The sequence below is a fragment of the Vulpes lagopus genome, chromosome 7, assembly GCF_018345385.1.
Source record: "Vulpes lagopus strain Blue_001 chromosome 7, ASM1834538v1, whole genome shotgun sequence".
In the NCBI taxonomy this organism is placed as follows: Eukaryota; Metazoa; Chordata; class Mammalia; order Carnivora; family Canidae; genus Vulpes; species Vulpes lagopus.
Window position 1 is genome coordinate 49,386,289 of NC_054830.1, and position 17,131 is coordinate 49,403,419.

Here is a 17,131-nt window from a genome sequence, read left to right on the forward strand (position 1 = left end):
GCAGGAAGATCAGCCATTTTGACCCAATTTGAGATGTCCGCCATTTGGGGTGCCCCTGTCCCTCAGCCAGCCCAACAAAACAGGTGTAACAGAAAAAAACAAAACAAAACAAAACAAAAAAATAGGTAACAGGAGTCTGATCTTAAATAGATGTGGAGAAAAGGATGGGAATGTGTTATTCTTCAGAGAAGCAGAACCAATAGAATGTGCAGGTGTATGAAAAAATATGAAGAATTGGCTCATGTGATTTGGAAATTGAGACTTCCCAAGACCTGTAGGGTAAATCAGAAGCTAGAGACCCAGAACTTTTTTTTTTTTTTTTTTTTTTTTTATGGTAGTCACACAGAGAGAGAGAGAGAGAGAGAGAGAGAGAGGCAGAGACACAGGCAGAGGGAGAAGCAGGCTCCATGCACCGGGAGCCCGACGTGGGATTCGATCCCGGGTCTCCAGGATCGCGCCCTGGGCCAAAGGCAGGCGCCAAACCGCTGCGCCACCCAGGGATCCCCCATTTTATTTTTTTTTTAATTTTTTATTTATTTATTTATGGTAGTTACAGAGAGAGAGAGAGAGAGAGAGAGAGAGAGAGAGAGAGGAGACCCAGAACTGATAGTGTAGTTGAAATCTGAAGGCTGGCAGGCTTCAGACATAGAAAAGGCTAAAGTTTCGGTTTCAGTCTGAAGACAGAAAAACATTGATGTCCCAGTCTGAAGGCAGTCAGGTAGGAGAAATTCTCTCTTGATCATGGGAGGATGAGCCTTTTTGTTCCATTCAGACCTTCAAGTAATTGGATGATGCTCGGCCCAAGTGATCAAGGAGGGCAATCTGCTTTACTCAATCTATGTATTTAAATGTTAATCTCTTCTGAAAACACCCTTACAGAAACATCCAGCATAATGCTTGACCAAATATCTGGGCACTCTGTGAAAAATAATAAAGAAAAAAAAATAGATAGATAGATAGATAGATAGATAGATAGATAGATAGATCTATCTAGATAGATATAGATAGATAAATAAATCTAGATAGATAAATAGATAGATAAATAAATAAATAAATTTAAAAAGTAATAAAGGAAACTTCACAAGAATGGAGGGGGAAGGCCAGCAGGGGGAGCTCTCACACCCTACCACTACCTATTAGTTGCAGACCCAACAGGAAGAAAGGCACACTGCAGGTGGACACTACTTTGGCATCCCAGCAGTAGGAAGAAAGACTTTTCTCCTGCCCTGGCAACAGCCCAGCCAATGAAAGACTGTCACAACTCAGCCAATGAAGAGCCACTATATTTCCAGCACTCAGTTTACTCTAATGGACTCTGTGTTTATAACAACACTCTCAACTTCCTGCTTTCCTCTATAAAAGAGCTTTCCTCTCTTTTGTTCAGCCGACTTGCCTATGATTTTGACGTAGCTTGCTTGTCCCTGATTACAATTCTCTGCTATTTATTTGTTGGTGAAATAACTGGCTATTTGATTTTTAAGGTTAACAATTCCACGGCCCAGTCAAGTTAACACATAAGATTAACCATCACACAGGGAGTATGGACTTGAATTTGTGGACCAGTGTTTCCAAAATGTGGTGCATGAAGACCTAGCCCAATAAAACACTCTACCAAAAAAGGGTTCTGTGAAAATATGTCTCAGAAAACACTGCATTCTAAGGCATACTAACATATGAAAGCTATGAATCATCCTGCAGGAAAGAAATGGTTCATAACTCTATCAACCTAGCATTTCCCTGACATTTGATCACAGAATCTGTTTTTTACTTAAGGGCTATTAATTTCCTATGGAATGAAAGCTTCTCATAAACTTTGGGAAAAGCTAGTCCAAGGCACGAGACGATAATATAGATTTGGAAACTGAAAAGGGACATGAAAACAGGATTTTAGTAAGATAAATTTGGCTGTAGTATGCAGTGATATAAAAGGAAAGAGAGCCTGGAGGCAGAGAAAAGCTACTTTAGCAAGAAAGCTTCTTTAGCAATCAAGATCTGAAGATAGATAGAGGCTTGAGCTTGGGTGGGAATGGTGGAGGGGGAGGAGGAAGGAAATTAACCTTTTATGGAAAAGTATCTGTATACATGAACTATAAATAGAAAAGAGTAGTAGAGAACTCCAAAGTTTGGAGGCTGGTAAGTGAAAGAATAAAGAACCACTGATGGAGAAAGTTGGAAGGAAAGACTGGTTCATGGGCACAAATGTGGTAAGTTCAAGGTTTCTGTTTAGTTTTAGTCTTGTATGTTTGGTTTTCAATATGTTAGGTTTGGAATCATAATAGACAGAAGTCCATAAGAAATATCTAGCAGTTTCTGGAATTATGAGACCTGTGTGAGAGACACTAAAAATACAAATCAATTTGGAAAATATTATAAATCTATTTGGGGATCATCAGCACAGAGCTGGAAACTAAGCCACAAGGGTACTCTCTTACCTGCTTCCCCATTTCCCTCAGCCAGGCTAATCCATTCTCTTTGAAAAGCTCTTCATTTTGAATAGCATGCTTCCAAAGTCAGTATCAGGTCCTCCTAATAATAGCTTTGCAAAGGAGCACTGAATTATATTTATTCCTGAGTACAGCTCTAGGCTCTGGGGTGGTAACCAAGGACCATCAGCAGGTAGTTTAAGGAAATAAGCCAGGGAGGAAGCTCTGTAGATATGCAAGGAAGATTAGCTTTGGAATTTCACATTTATGGAACACAAGTCAGCTGTGAAAAGAAACATTATGCTCTCCTTGCCACAAGCCAGTAGTACCCTCTATGACAGAGCCTATTATAAAATCCCCAGGCCCAAGGCACCCAGACACCACTAGGTTTTAAACAATTTTCATAAACTAAAAATCATACTTGTAATCTGGTTGCTTGTACTCATGAAAATACATTTAGGCAGTGTCAACCAATTCAGTAAGTCCTCACAACTTTCCTACTGTTTACTTGGCCCTGAAATGACCCATAGTTTTTTCCCTTTTCCTTCACACTGAACCTCTGGAATCACAGTCTCATATTTGAATCTCAACTATAACCTCTACTGGCCATATGATTCTAAGCGAGTTACTTAAATGCACAGGGCCTTGATTTTCTCATCTACAAAAATAGGAGAAAAACAACTCATTCATTTATTTATGCACTCATGTGCACATTCATTCATCCAATAAATACTTTTGAGCTCCTACCACAGCTTAGACTATACAAAGTGCTGGGACTCTCCTAGTGGTGAAAGAAACAGGTATAAGACAGGAAAAAGTTTTTCTCAACCTGACTGGATCCAAAAATTAAACTAACAAAGACTTATTAACAGAAAAAAAGAAGGGCACCTGGGTGGCTCAGTTGGTTTAGCATCTGCCTTTGGCTCAGGTCATGATCCAGGGTTCTGGGATCAAGGCCCGCATCAGGCTCCCTACTCAGTGGGGAGCCTGCTTCTCCCTCTCCCTCTGCCTGCTACTCCCCCAGCTTGTGCTCTTTCTCAAATAAATAAAATCTTTTTTAAAAATCAGGAAAAAAAGCATACAAATTTATGTAAGTTTCACATGACACAGAAGCCTTCCTAAGGAAATGAAGATACAAAAAAATAAAAAAATAAAAAGAAAAGAAAGAAAGAATTGGGTATGTGTATGCTAGGTTTCATGAAGAGTAGACAAGTGTGGAAGAATATGACAGATTAGAGAGCAGGAGAGAAACTTAGCAAGGCCTGTTTGTTAGTATTCTTCTCAGCATCCCTTTGTCTTTAGTCTTTAGAGATAAGGATGCTCCTTTCCAAGACAAAAAAAAAAAAAAAAAAGGATGCTCCTTTTCCCCAGGAATAGGAAGGGCACCTCTCACACAAAAATTTTATTATTTGCTTTAGAGAAGAAGGGTAGGCAGAGGTCAGAATGACCTTCCTGCTTCTGCTGTGTTCTCAAACTCTTTCAGTTTAAAATGTTCAATATCAGAGCATCTGAGTGGCTCAGTCAGTTAAGTGTCCAACTCTTGATCTTGGTTCAGGTCATGATCTCAGAGTCCTGAGATCAAGCCCCATGTCAGGCTCCACACCCAGCAATGGAGCCTGCTTAAGATTCTCTGTCTCCCTCTCCCTCATCCCCTCCCCACGCCAGCAAAAAACAAAACTAGAAACAAATAAAATATTCAATATAAGTATGGGTTGCTCAGCCAGTTAAGTGTCTGCCTTCAGCTCAGGTCATGATCCCAGAGTCCTGGGATTGAGCTCCGCATGGGGCTCCCTGCTCAATGGGGAGTCTGCTTCTCCCTCTCCCTCTGCTGGTCCCCCTGCTTATGCTCTTTCTCTCTCTTTGTCACAATAAATAAGTAAATAAAATCTTAAAAATATGTATATTCTATATGGCAGGGACACCTAGCTGGCTCAGTTGAAGTGTGTGATTCTTGATCTCAGGGTCATGGGTTTGAGCCCCATGTCGGGTGTAGAGATTGCTAAAAAGTAAAGAAACTTAAAAAAATAATAACAATAAAATATTCAATATGCCAAAGTGCCATATTTGGGGCGGCATGTCAACAGGCATGGTCTCTGTAGCCCTGAAGCTGAAACCTTACTCGACTGTGAGGATAATCAAATGAGATCATATGTGTAAATTACAAGATACAGTGGTTCATACATAAAGGTAAGTCAATAAATGCTAGTTTCTTTCTCAAGGGTACCAAGATATGTAATCCCAAAATATATTTCTTTGGCATATGGATTATTTTGAGCTAAAGGCACTTGAGAACTAGCAGAGGCAGGAAAAGCTCCTTACCTCCCTCTAACTGCTTAAAAATTAAATATAAATTTCCCCTTTTGTATAGGAAGTTTACATTTAGAAAGGAAATTTCCATTTGTAAAGTTATCCCTGTACCAGGAAGATGACCTTTATCACCTGTGAGACTTATCTGCATAACAAGACCTCCCATCTTTATCTTGTGTTTTCCCCCCTTGTCTTCCTATAACTTGCCTCCCCACCACTAACCCAGAAGCCCCTTTTCCTTTGTCTAGCCTAAGATGGTATATAAGCTTCAATTACCTGGCCACCTCCTTGAGTTTCAATTCTTTGTGAAACTCCCTTGTGTACCTGTGTAATTAAAGCTGTGGGGGTTTTCTGTTAATCTGTTTATCAGTTTGATTCTTAACCCCAAATAGCGAAACTAGGAGAGTACAGAAAAAAGGTTTTTCCTCCCCTATACATCCTTCCCATACACCACAGAACACAAACTTAAGTGCCTATGGTGGCCAATGTAAATGTGTGCACAGTGGGACTATGGCAATCTAGAGGGCTCCTGAAAAGGCAATGATCTATTCAGCATTAGCCAGTGGTTTCCAGGAGGGGCTACAAGTCCAACATTCTAGATCTTCCCTTTTTAAAGAGGAGTAGGAAACCTGGAGGTGAGATAGCCCTATTTTTAAATGTTGGCAACTAACACCAAATCCTGGGTGGACCAAATAAAATATATTTGGCCCAGGTGCTACCTATTTGTAACTCCCATTATAGACTCACCCTGAGAAGGCAGGGCACTCAGATCACTCCTAATTTTAAGTACTCTCTGAGCATTGCACAGGAAGACTAAGAGACCCTCCAGTAAAATCCCTATTTCACTCCAGTTTGGTCCCTATCAATCAGCATGGCTCTGTTCATGCTCCAATGAAACAGGAACCTGGTGTGACAGGATCATTATCACCAGAGGAAAGGACGATCTTGCCATGGGTCACCAGCTTGCATTATATAAACGAATCTAAGAGCTTGATATGAGGAAACAATGAAAATGTACTCTATAGGGCAGTGAGGCACAAGCAGTTCAGGAACCAGATTGTGCTGATCAGACTTAAAGGGCCAATCACAAATATGCTAGGAACATTCAGTCAGCACTTTCAGGTGACATTTTCCCCAGTGTGATACTGCTTTTATGCTTCCTTCGTCTCTGACTCATTCTTTCTGGTTCAATCTATTTTGTTTATAGATTTAATATCTGGCACTGTTCCTCTAAAGAGCTCACGATTTCCCTCTGTTTTCTCTTCCCCCTTCTGCTTCAGAGCAGGACAGATGGAAAACCAAATAAGCAGTGACAGACATAAAAAGATATGGATATTTATATTGCTTTGGTTTGGGGGCCCCACATGAAGCTGGCCCAACAGACACAAGACTTGAAGCTGCCTCATCCCTTCCAGAAGAGTCTAATCATTGTTGACTCCAACATACACCTTGTTTTAGAAAACCCAATAACTAGGGGCACCTAGTTATTTCAGCTCAGGTCATGATCTCAAGGTCCTGGGATCAAGCCCCACCTCTGGCTCTGTGCTCACTGCGGAGTCCACTCCAGTATTTTCTCTTTCCCGCTGCCCCTCTCTCAAATAAATAAATCACATACTCCCTCTCTCAAATAAATAAATCTTAAAAAAGAAAACCCAAAAATTATAGTTCTGTGTTAAAGACCTACACTTCCCCCCACTTAATGTGTTTCTTTTATTCCACTACTTAAGGGTAACTGAGCATTCCATGAGTCAGCAATGACTTTGATAGAACTGAGTCACCTAGAAGTCCCATCACATGCTCTGGGAAGACCAACATCTAATAGTCTTCTCACATACTGGGAAGATCTGGGAACAATGAAACTGGAACCCTGCCACATTCCTTGTTGTGTGTGGAACACAGAAGGCTTATGTAAGAGACATTGAACACAGCCCATAATAGGTATATACTCCAACCCTGTATGATGGGAGTTCCTTACAGGGATGGACTATTAGAAAAGATAATGGGGGGGTACATTAAGTGACTTTTGAGTTCAACTCAGATCATGATCTCAGGGTTGTGAAATCGGGCCCCACATCGGGCTCCATGCTTAGCTCAGAGTTTGCTTGAGATTCTCTCTCTCCATCTCCCTCTGCCCCTCCCCCACTCACTTTCTACATAAATAAATAAATAAATCAAGAAATAAAATCTTAAAAAAGAAGAAAAAGAACAAAAGACAATAGAGACACTAAGAATAAATCACCATGAATGAAGGAGCCTGACGGGATGAATGTCTTAGCTTAGGTTGCCATAACAAAATACCATAACTAAAATAAGTATCTTGATTATATTTTGTGAGATGAAAATGACTTTCTTTTTAAAAAAATTTTTTAATTTTATTTTTATTTATTCAGGAGAGACACACACAGAGAGAGGCAGAGACATATGCAGAAAGAGAAGCTGGTTCCCCATGGAGAGCCTGATGTGGGACTCGATCCCAGGGATCCCAGAATCATGACCCGAGCTAAAGGCAGACACTCCACCACTGAGCCACCCAGGTGCCCTGAAAATGACTTTCATGGGAATCTGAACTTGGTAGTACCCTATATGTATGGCTTCAAATACACTTTAAATCACCAACTTTAAATTGGGAACTTCTTAGCGCTTAGGTACTTGATCTCTCCAGCATCTGATATTATTGACAACTCCTTCCTTGAAATTCTCTCCTCCCTTAACTTTCTTTTCCCTCTGAACCTTTCTAGCTGCTTTTGGTATGCCCTGGACAAGCCTGCCAAGCCTTCTGTAAGCAAGAAGGCAGTAAGAAGAGAGAACACACAAGGATGTGCCTTACCCTTGAGGGCTGCCGGCCCTTTCCCCAGCCTACAGAGCAGGGAGTGGCAGATCAGACTTGAGAGGAGCTGTGCTGACCCCTGCACTTTGGTCACAACTCCACAAGAGCAGAAGAAACCCCAGAGTCTCATTTCCTGTGCCCGTTGCAATGCTAGCTTGCCAACTTGGTAGCAAGCCAGAATGAAAGCAACCTTGAACTTGTGTAACTGGTCGTTCTTGCCTGGCTCTGAACTTGGATTAGTCTATTGTGGGCTGGTACACCTCACCACGCCTCAGTCTTCTCAGTGACTTCCTTTCTTTCATCCTGCCCTGAACTGTGGAGGTTCCACAGAGTTCCCTGTTCACCCCTTTTCTCACTTGACACTCTCCAGGCAACCTTAACAACCACTGGTTTTAACCATCTCACATATACTGATGATCTCTAATACTCTATCTACTGATGGACCTGAGCTTTAGACTCATGTAGGCTTAGTACACGTCTCACAAACCCCTCAAACTCTGCTTGTCCAAAATTGAATGTATTCTCTCCCTCCACAATCCAGTCCTCCTCTTGATGTAGTTGTGGTATGTAGGTGAGGTTTGGTGGGGTGAGGTCCAGAGCTGATGGCCAAGAAAGAATTCTTGAGATACCTTTTCTGCAAAATGTGGTTTTATTAAAGCACGGAGACAGGACCCATGGGCAGAAAGAGCTGCTGCCCCAGGGGTGTGAGGGATGGCTGATTATATACTTGGGGTTGGGGGAGGTAAGGAAAAAGGAAGTTTTCAAAAGAACTTTCATCTGCTAAAGAAGACTCACAGGATACTGGAGGCCTTGCCATTGTCAAGTTAAGGTTGTTTTTCCCTCTAGCAAGGCATTAACATTAAGACAGTTGAGAGCTGGGCAGCCCGGGTGGCTCAGTGGTTTAGCGCCACCTTCGACCCAGGGCCTGATCCTGGAGACTCCGGATTGAGTCCCACATCGGCCTCCCTGCATGGAGCCTGCTTCTCCCTCTGTCTGTGTCTCTGCCTCTCTCTGTGTGTCTCTTATGAATAAATAAATAAAATCTTTAAAAAAAAAAAAAAGACAGTTGGGAGCTTCCTGGAGGAATGTCACACAGGAGTGAAGGGAGGGGGGAAAGTTCGAGGGTATAAGCTTGTGCATTGTCCTCAGCTTGCCTTCTGCATCTTCATCACTCTTACACTTTTTTTTTTTAAGATTTTATTTATTTATTCATGAGAGACACAGAGAGAGAGGCAGAGACATAGGCAGAGGGAGAAGCAGGCTCCATGCAGGGAGCCTGATGTGGGCCTCGATCCTGGGACTCTAGGATCACACCCTGAGCCAAAGGCACGGGCTCAACAGCTGAGCCACCCAAGCACCCCATTACACTCTCTTTGTCAACTAGACTCTCAGTAATTTAGGTGAACAAGCCAGGAAACTAAAACGTAGGAAACTAAACTAGAGTTGGTTCTGAGTTTCTTTAAATGCATGTTTGAAGATACTATAAGGATATGGCAGAATCATGTTGATTCTTTTAAAAGATCAATTTTATTGCTGATTTGAAGGTATGGCATGTGTTTATAGTTCTCTTAGGACTACTGAAAATGTCTCCAGTCAGCTTTTCCTTCTCTTTCCTTCTTTATCCCACTGGCATATCCTTGGTTCTTATTTACATTGTCTTTTGCCTGAACCACTGCAGTCACCTCTCACCCAACCATCCTCATTCATATTCTTTTAATCATTGCAGCCAAAATTATCTCTTGTACTTCAAGTATATTTAAATACTTTTTCTTATTATTACAAAAGTAATATGTTTATTGTACACATTTGAGAAAGTCTATAAAGTACAAAAAGATCATCACTACTAACTCTGTATTATATATATTTCCAGCCATTTTCTATGAATTGACATGTATCTTCGGATGAAAAAGATTGTATTATGCATACTTTATATGCTTTACTTTTAAAAATTAGTGTTCTCTGGGATGCCTGGGTGGTTCAGTCAGTTAAGCATCTGTCTTCGGCTCAGGTCATGATCTCAGAGTCCTGGGATCAAATACCTCATCAGGCTAGCAGAGAGCTTGCTTCTCCCCCCCTCCCTCCCTTCTCACTCCTCTCCTATCCCACTCCCACCCTTACCCCCAGTTGTGCTTGCTCTTGCACACTCTCTCTCTCAAATAAAAAAATAAAGTCTTTTAAAAAAATAGTGCTGTAAAAACAAATAAATAAAAATTAGCATTGTGAATAATTTCCTAATACAAAAAAATTTTCAAATATGCTATAATAAACACTTTCATACATGCATCTTTGTTCATATTCATAATTATTTCTTTAGGAATGCAACTGCTGGGTGAATGGGTAATGCATACTTTCAAGACTTTGAACCTGTTGCCAAATACTCCCTGGAAAGGTTTTACCCATTTATTATACTTCTGCCAGTAGAGTGATCATTTTAATCTAGGAACCAGATTGTTACTCAAAGACTTGGAAGAATTTACAGATTCAAGAACATAAGACCAGAGAAAGCCCAGAAGGAAGGCTGTCATAGTCATTTAGGCCAGCATGTTTCCAGGTATGGTCGTAGCCCCATGGAGTCTTCCTGATGAACCATGAAAAGAGATCAAAGTGAGTTCTTTCTGCAATTCTTAGAGTAAATGCCATGCAAAGCCAGGGGCTTTCATTTTTGTATATGACTAAGTACTTAATAGCTTTCTTCATTAATTATGAAGAGTGATTAAATTTTTATATGAAAGAAAGAAAGAAAGAAAGAAAGAAAGAAAGAAAGAAAGAAAGGAAGGAAGGAAGGAAGAAAGAAAGAAAGAAAGAAAGAAAGAAAGAAAGAAAGAAAGAAAGAAAGAAAGAAAACCAATATGCAGGTCTGCCAATTATTAAACTAAATCAGTTCTGTTTGATTCTCCTCCCATTTCTATTGCCAAGAGTAACACCATTACTCACCGACTAGGCACTAGGAATACCCACACGCTTAGAGACATGTACAGTCATTTATTTGGCTATTACTTAATAAACTTGCTCTTTTTCATAATCAAGGCCCCTGGTTAAAATATTTAGTGACACCAATATTAGGCTCACCTCAATAGCAGAATTTTATGTGTAATCCTAGGTCAGCTATGAATCACAACTCTATTTCACCCAAGACAAAGTTCCAAAAACTTTTCCTGCACATACTCTGAGTTAAGGCAAAACAACACTGATGAGGGTCCCAGGCAGGCCACAAGTAAGGATAAGAGAGAAGATGCAATCACAGAAAAAGAAAGAAAAGAAAAAGGGGACAAATAATAAAACTTTTTAAAAAGAATGTGAAAATAAATAAATAAATGAATAAAAAGAATGTGAATGATTACATTTACAGCAGTGCTGAACTGTCATATGTTATATGTATTGAGCATTATCTACTCTGTGCCAGACACTGTTCTTAGGGCTTTCATATGCATTATTTAATTCATTCAATACACATTCATTGCATGTCTTCTGTGTGCCAGGCATCATTCTAAGATGCTCTGTAAAGAACAAAATGTATAAAAATTTCCTCCTTCTCAGAGCTTACATTTTGGTAAGGAAGGATCTTATTTATTGTCACAATAAGGAAAAGAGATAGAAAAAGCATGATAGGAAGGCAAAAGATAGAGGTGGCTGGCTCAGTTGTTTAAGCATCTGCCCTTGGCTTGGGTCAGGATCCAGGGGTCCTGTGATCCAGCCCTGCATTGGGGTCCCTGCTCCCCTCAGTGTGGAGCCTGCTTCTCCCTTTCCCTTGCTGCTCCCCCTGCTTGTTCTTGCTCTCTTTCTGTGTCAAATAAAGGAATACAATCTTAAAAAAAAAAAAGGCAAAAAATATGTATGGACAGAAAAAGAGAGGATTTAGGGAAGGAGATATAAAGGAGATGAAAGTTAGTGAATCATCCTCAAGACTTTGAGATGCTGGATTAAAAGGATAAGTCTCAGGACACCTGGGTGGCTTAGTGGTTGGGTGCCTGCCTTCGGCTCAGGTCGTGATCCTGGGATCCGGGAACAAGTTCCACACTGGGTTACCTGCAAGGAGCCTGCGTCTCCCTCTGCCTATGTCTCTGCCTCTCTCTCTCTCTCTCTCTCTCACTCATGAATAAATAAATAAATCTTAAAATAAATAAATAAAAGGACAAGTCTCTGTTCATGCCTCAAATCCTCCAGTGTAAAGGCTTTGGAAGGTCCCACCATAAGCAATTTAGTGAAAAGTCTGAATTATAAATGTGTGAAGAAATATGCTTCTATATTATCTCAAATGTAGGTAGCAATTTGAGGTGCAATTTTGAGAAGTCTTTCTGCACAGATATCCAGCAATATTCTGGTTTAATAGCAAGATAAGACATTTATAATAAAAAAAAGACATTTGTAATAAGCAGTGTTCATCTGCATGTATATCTCTCGTTTCTCCCAGCCCATTCTAGTGAAAGAGAAAAATCAGTGACCTAAGAAAAATGGACCAGATATTTGGTTGAATCCTCACCAGCACCAGTTATAATACTAATAGATACTATTTACTGTGGATTTTCTATTTGCTGTAAAACAAACTATTCCAACAATGATTTATTTCTTTTAATTAAAAAAAATTATTTGAGAGAGAGTGAGTGGGTGCACTTAGGCATGCACACACAAGTTGGAGAGGGGCAGAGGTAGAAAGAAGCAGACTCCCTGCTATGCAGGAAGCCCCATGAGAGGTTAGATCCCAGGATCTGAGATCATGACCTGAGCTGAAATCAGACACTTAACTGGCTGAGCCACCCAGGTACTCCAACAATGATTTATTTCTCATAATTCCATGGGTTAGCAGGTCAGTTCTGCTCACACTTGGTACACTCATGTGGCCACATTCATATGGCGGGCTCAGGTGAGACACTGGTTTCCTGGTGCCTTTTTCTCTGTGTGGTCTCTTACCATACAAGTTTAGGCTCGGCTTCCCTACCTAGTGGCACAAATGGTCGAAGAGTGCAAGACAAGTCTCCTAAGACTTAGGCTTGGAACTAGCCAATAACACCCCTGCCACATTCCTCTGGTCAAAGCAAGTCATAAGCTCAGCTCAGATTCTAGGGGAAGGGAAATAGATTCCAGCTCTTGTTGAGAATAATAGTAGTACTTACAAATATGAAAATTGTTGGCAGTCATCTTTGTAGGCCAGCTATCTTATTTGCCACATGCCAGAAACTGTGTATTATCTCAATTAAAATTTTTTAAAATTTATTCATAAGAGACACACAGAGAGGCAGAGACATAGGCAGAGGGAGAAGCAGGCTCCTCAAAGGGAGCCCGATGTGGGACTCGATTCCGGAACCCCAGGACCATGCCCTGAGCCAGACACTCAACTATTGAGCCACCCAGGCATCCCTATCCCAATTAATCTTTAAAGCAACTTATGAATTAGCCTCCTTTATGTCCCTATTTTACAAGTAAGGAAATTTAGTTCCCAAAAAGTTAAACACCCTCCTGCAAGTAGGTGACAGATCTAGGACCAGAGCTAAACCACCTTTAGAGTTCTAATTCACAACCATCCCTCAATACAACACTCAGTAGAGTTAGAGGAGTTAAACCCCATGTTCCCTCTCCCTGAGGGAAGCAGAAAAATATAGTAGTTAAGAGCTTGGACTCTGGGGTCAAATGCTTTGATTCAAAACTTGGCTCTAAGTCTCATTAGTTCTGTGACTTTGGCCTAGTGACTTGGCCTCAAGTTCACCATCTGTAGAACAGGGCTGATAACACTATCTACCCCACAGGACTATTATGAGATAGTGTTAATTACTTTTGCTGTTCCCTGAGTGCCCTGAGTAGTTTACTCTAAATCCAGCAGTGGCACAGTCTCACTCAAGACCACAGTCTCCAGAGCTGTTGCTAAGTCTATGTGACTTGATAGTCTTTATCCTTGCTGGCTTGGCTTCTGTTTCTGCTTTGCTTCTGGACCCTTGCTGCTGCCACAGTGACCACTACTGAAGGGGCCTGCCCCACTGTCGTCCCTCTCTGTTCATTTGTTGCACCTCTTGCTTCCTTCTGGAGCTGCCACTTCATGCTAGAGATCTGGTGGTTGTCCATGTTGACCTACAACAGTTTGCACTTTGTCAGTGTTCTGTTAATTCTTCTGATTGCATAATAGGAGAGTAGTTCTCACAGGCTAATCCCATTAATACCTTGTTTGGCCTTTGACCATTTGCAAAGGGTTCACTAACACCTTTCTCTAACAAGGGAGGAGGAAATGGAAGTTTCTCTGGTTCAGGACCTTTGCTGGGTGTTCCCTGTACTCAGTTCCTTTTCTGTTGTGGGGGCTTTGAAAGAACTGCCATGTTTCAGAATGAGTAACCACTAGGTGGCAGCAGTGTCTTGCTTCCCAGGTCATTATCTCTTGGTCCCCCAAAACTTATAATCTCAATTTTAGCCAATAGATATACAGTTCCTTTCAAAGTGAATGACTTGCTTTTTTTTTTTGAATGACTTGCTTTTAAATAAACTTACTTACCCATATGAAGTTCAAAGTGAACAACAAATTTCATGTACATTCTTTTGAAAATTTGTGACCATGATGTCACTAATTCCATCAGAGTTCTCACAGGAGTTATATTACTAAAGCAGTTTTATAACCTTTGGTTTGAAAGGGCATGGGAAAAGTAAATAAACCTCAGCTTGTTTAGGGCACGGCCAAATCTGATTGTTTTCCCTTCTGGTTGTTAACACCCAACAGGCCAAAGGTCTGTTGGGTTAAGAGTTCATGGACTCCCAGCCTATCATTTCGTTAATAGGATTGTAGATACATCACTCATTTCCCAGTGAGGTCCCAAAAGGTTTTCTTGGGGAAGATGGAATTTCAGTAGATTACTGAGTGAGAAGCAAGTGTAGGGAACCCCCTTCTTTCAATTACATCTTCACAGGAATCCAACCTGCCAAATGGAATCCTCTTTTTAACAAACTAGATTGGGAAGTGCAAAGACAGAAGAACAGGTAGAGGAAAGGCCAGGAGTGCTGACAAAATCCTCATCTTACAGTATAGAGGACCAAAAGATACTGTCTATAGTTGATAGAACAAAAAGATGTTTAATATATCACTTAAATTTACCCAGTTAATTAAACATAGATGAATAAACTATATCAGGTTATAACTTTAAATTTATTTATGTATTTAAAATAATCTCTACACCCATCACAGGGCTTGAACTCATGACCCCAAGATAAAGATTGTTTGCTCTTCTGACTGAGCCAGTCAGGTGCCCCATATATTGGGTTGTAAGTTTAATAGGAAGAGAAGAGAAGGAGAAATAGGATGGTGGGGATGTTAATAAGCTAAACCTCAAGTACCCTAACAGAGTCTGTAGATAATAACCAAAATTGAAAATGCAAGAAACAACACTACAAGTAGATTATTTAGAGACATGGAGTAAGTCACCAGGTGAACTAAAGGAAGAGGTAGTTAATTTTCGCTTCTGTAAAAGAGCAAAGGAAGGGGCTGGGCTGGGGAGTGGCTGTACTATTTGACTTTCTAACTGTGACTTTGTTTTACCCTTAAGAATGGGCAAGAATGGGGCAGCCCAGGTGGCTCGGAAGTTTAGCGCTGCCTTCGGCACAGGGTGTGATCCTGGAGACCTGGGATCGAGTCCCACGTCGGGTCTGCTGCTCTCTCTGCCTGTGTCTCTGCCTCTGTGTGTCTCTCATGAATAAATAAATAAAATTAAAAAAAAAAAAAGAATAGGCGAGAATAGACGGCTATTAGGGCAAAATAGATATCTGGGTTCACGGGAACAACTAACACTGAATTCCTAATTTGTGTCATCATATCTGATAGAAATTAACAAATTTAATCATTTGCTTATTTACATAGAGGTCACTTTAGTTTAATATAATACTACTATCAAAGAGACATTAGAAGCTTCTATTTCCACATGTATATGTCACTTATCTAAAACTGGCATGTTGGAGCAAGGATCCATTTCAGTCAATATTTTTACAGCAGATACTGGGTTTTTCTAATATAAGCCAAAATACCATTACTCTTTGCAATAAACCAGAACCAGAATTTTAAAAAGCAAATGTGTCCATTTTGACTTTCTTCATGGCATTTGAGTTATTCAGTATGCATCCCCCAAATTTCCTGTTCTTTGTCTTCTTTTCAAAACCATATCCAATCCATCAGGAATGACAGGTTATTTTTCAAAATACACCAGAATCTGGCAATTCTCACCATACCCATCCCTACTATCCTAGTTTGAGCTGTCTCATTTCTCACTTGGACCACTGAAACAGCCTGGTAACTGTTTCCATCTTTGCCCATTCAGCAGCCTGAGAGATCCTTTTTGAATGTGTGGTAATTTGTAAAACATTGGCATATATGATGTACACACCCCATTTTATCCTCTATCTCCTCCTCATTCACTCCTTCCCAGCCACATTGGCCTCCTAGATCTTCCTAGACCCTTTGGACATATTCCTACCCTCTGCCTAGAATGCTTTCTCCCAGATATCCAAATGGCTCATTTCCTTGAGGTTCTGCTTTGTCACCTTATCAAAGAGGCCTTTCCTAGCCACTTAATATAAAATAGGCATTCCCCTCCCTCTCTCCAACACTCTCCATCCTCCCAGCTTGCTTGCTCTCCATTATGCTTATCATCTAGGAATGTTACCCATTTCCTGTATTGTCTCTATTTTCCATTAGAATATAAGCTCTAGAATAATTTTTCACTGCTGTATCCCTAGTGCCTACAAGAATGCCTGACAAACAATAGATGCTTAATAAATTCTGTCCCTTAAATGACACCTAATCATGATACCACAGGGAGATGTCTTAGAGCAATATTTCCCCAAGTGTGAGATCTGTTTATGAGAAATGAAATGATTTTATTTTTTAAGACTTTTTTTATTTTTGAGAGTGAGAGTGTACATGAACATGCATGTGCTGCCACACGAGCAGGGGGGGAGGGGCAGAAGGAGAAGGTGAGGGAGAGAGAGAATCCCAGGCCGCCTCCCTGCTGAACAAGGAGCCCATGCAGGGCTTGATCTCAAGGCCCTGAGATCATGACCTGAGCTGAAATCAAGAGTCAGAGGCTTGCCTAACTGAGCCACTCAGGCTCCCCAGAAGTGATTTTAGATAGTATAAAGCTATGCATCAAATAACACTGAATCAGGTGGAGAGAATCTTTTCAATGTTTTAATCCATCTCATTATGAAGCCTCATATGGTGCTAGTTTGTCTCCAATACTTGATAATTTATCTTTTTAAAAGAGAATGAGCCTTACATTTAAAGCCTACTAAGAGCCTTTTGTAAGGAACACTATCTGGTGAGGATTTTAATAAATTTATCGTTTTCCTTGTATTATTTTTAGGGGAACTGTCTACTTCAATTATAAGACTAGTAACATGTTAATCTCATTTAAATCTTGCAATAACTCTTACGAGAAGAGTATCATTTTGCATTAGAGGAAACTACAGATGAGTTTCCCATGAGACCAAAATTTCCTTTGAGATAAAGTTCACATAATATAAAATTCATCATTTTAAATATTTTAAACTGTACAGTTCAGTTTCTTAGTATATTCACAATGCTGTACAACCATTATTACTAAATTATTCC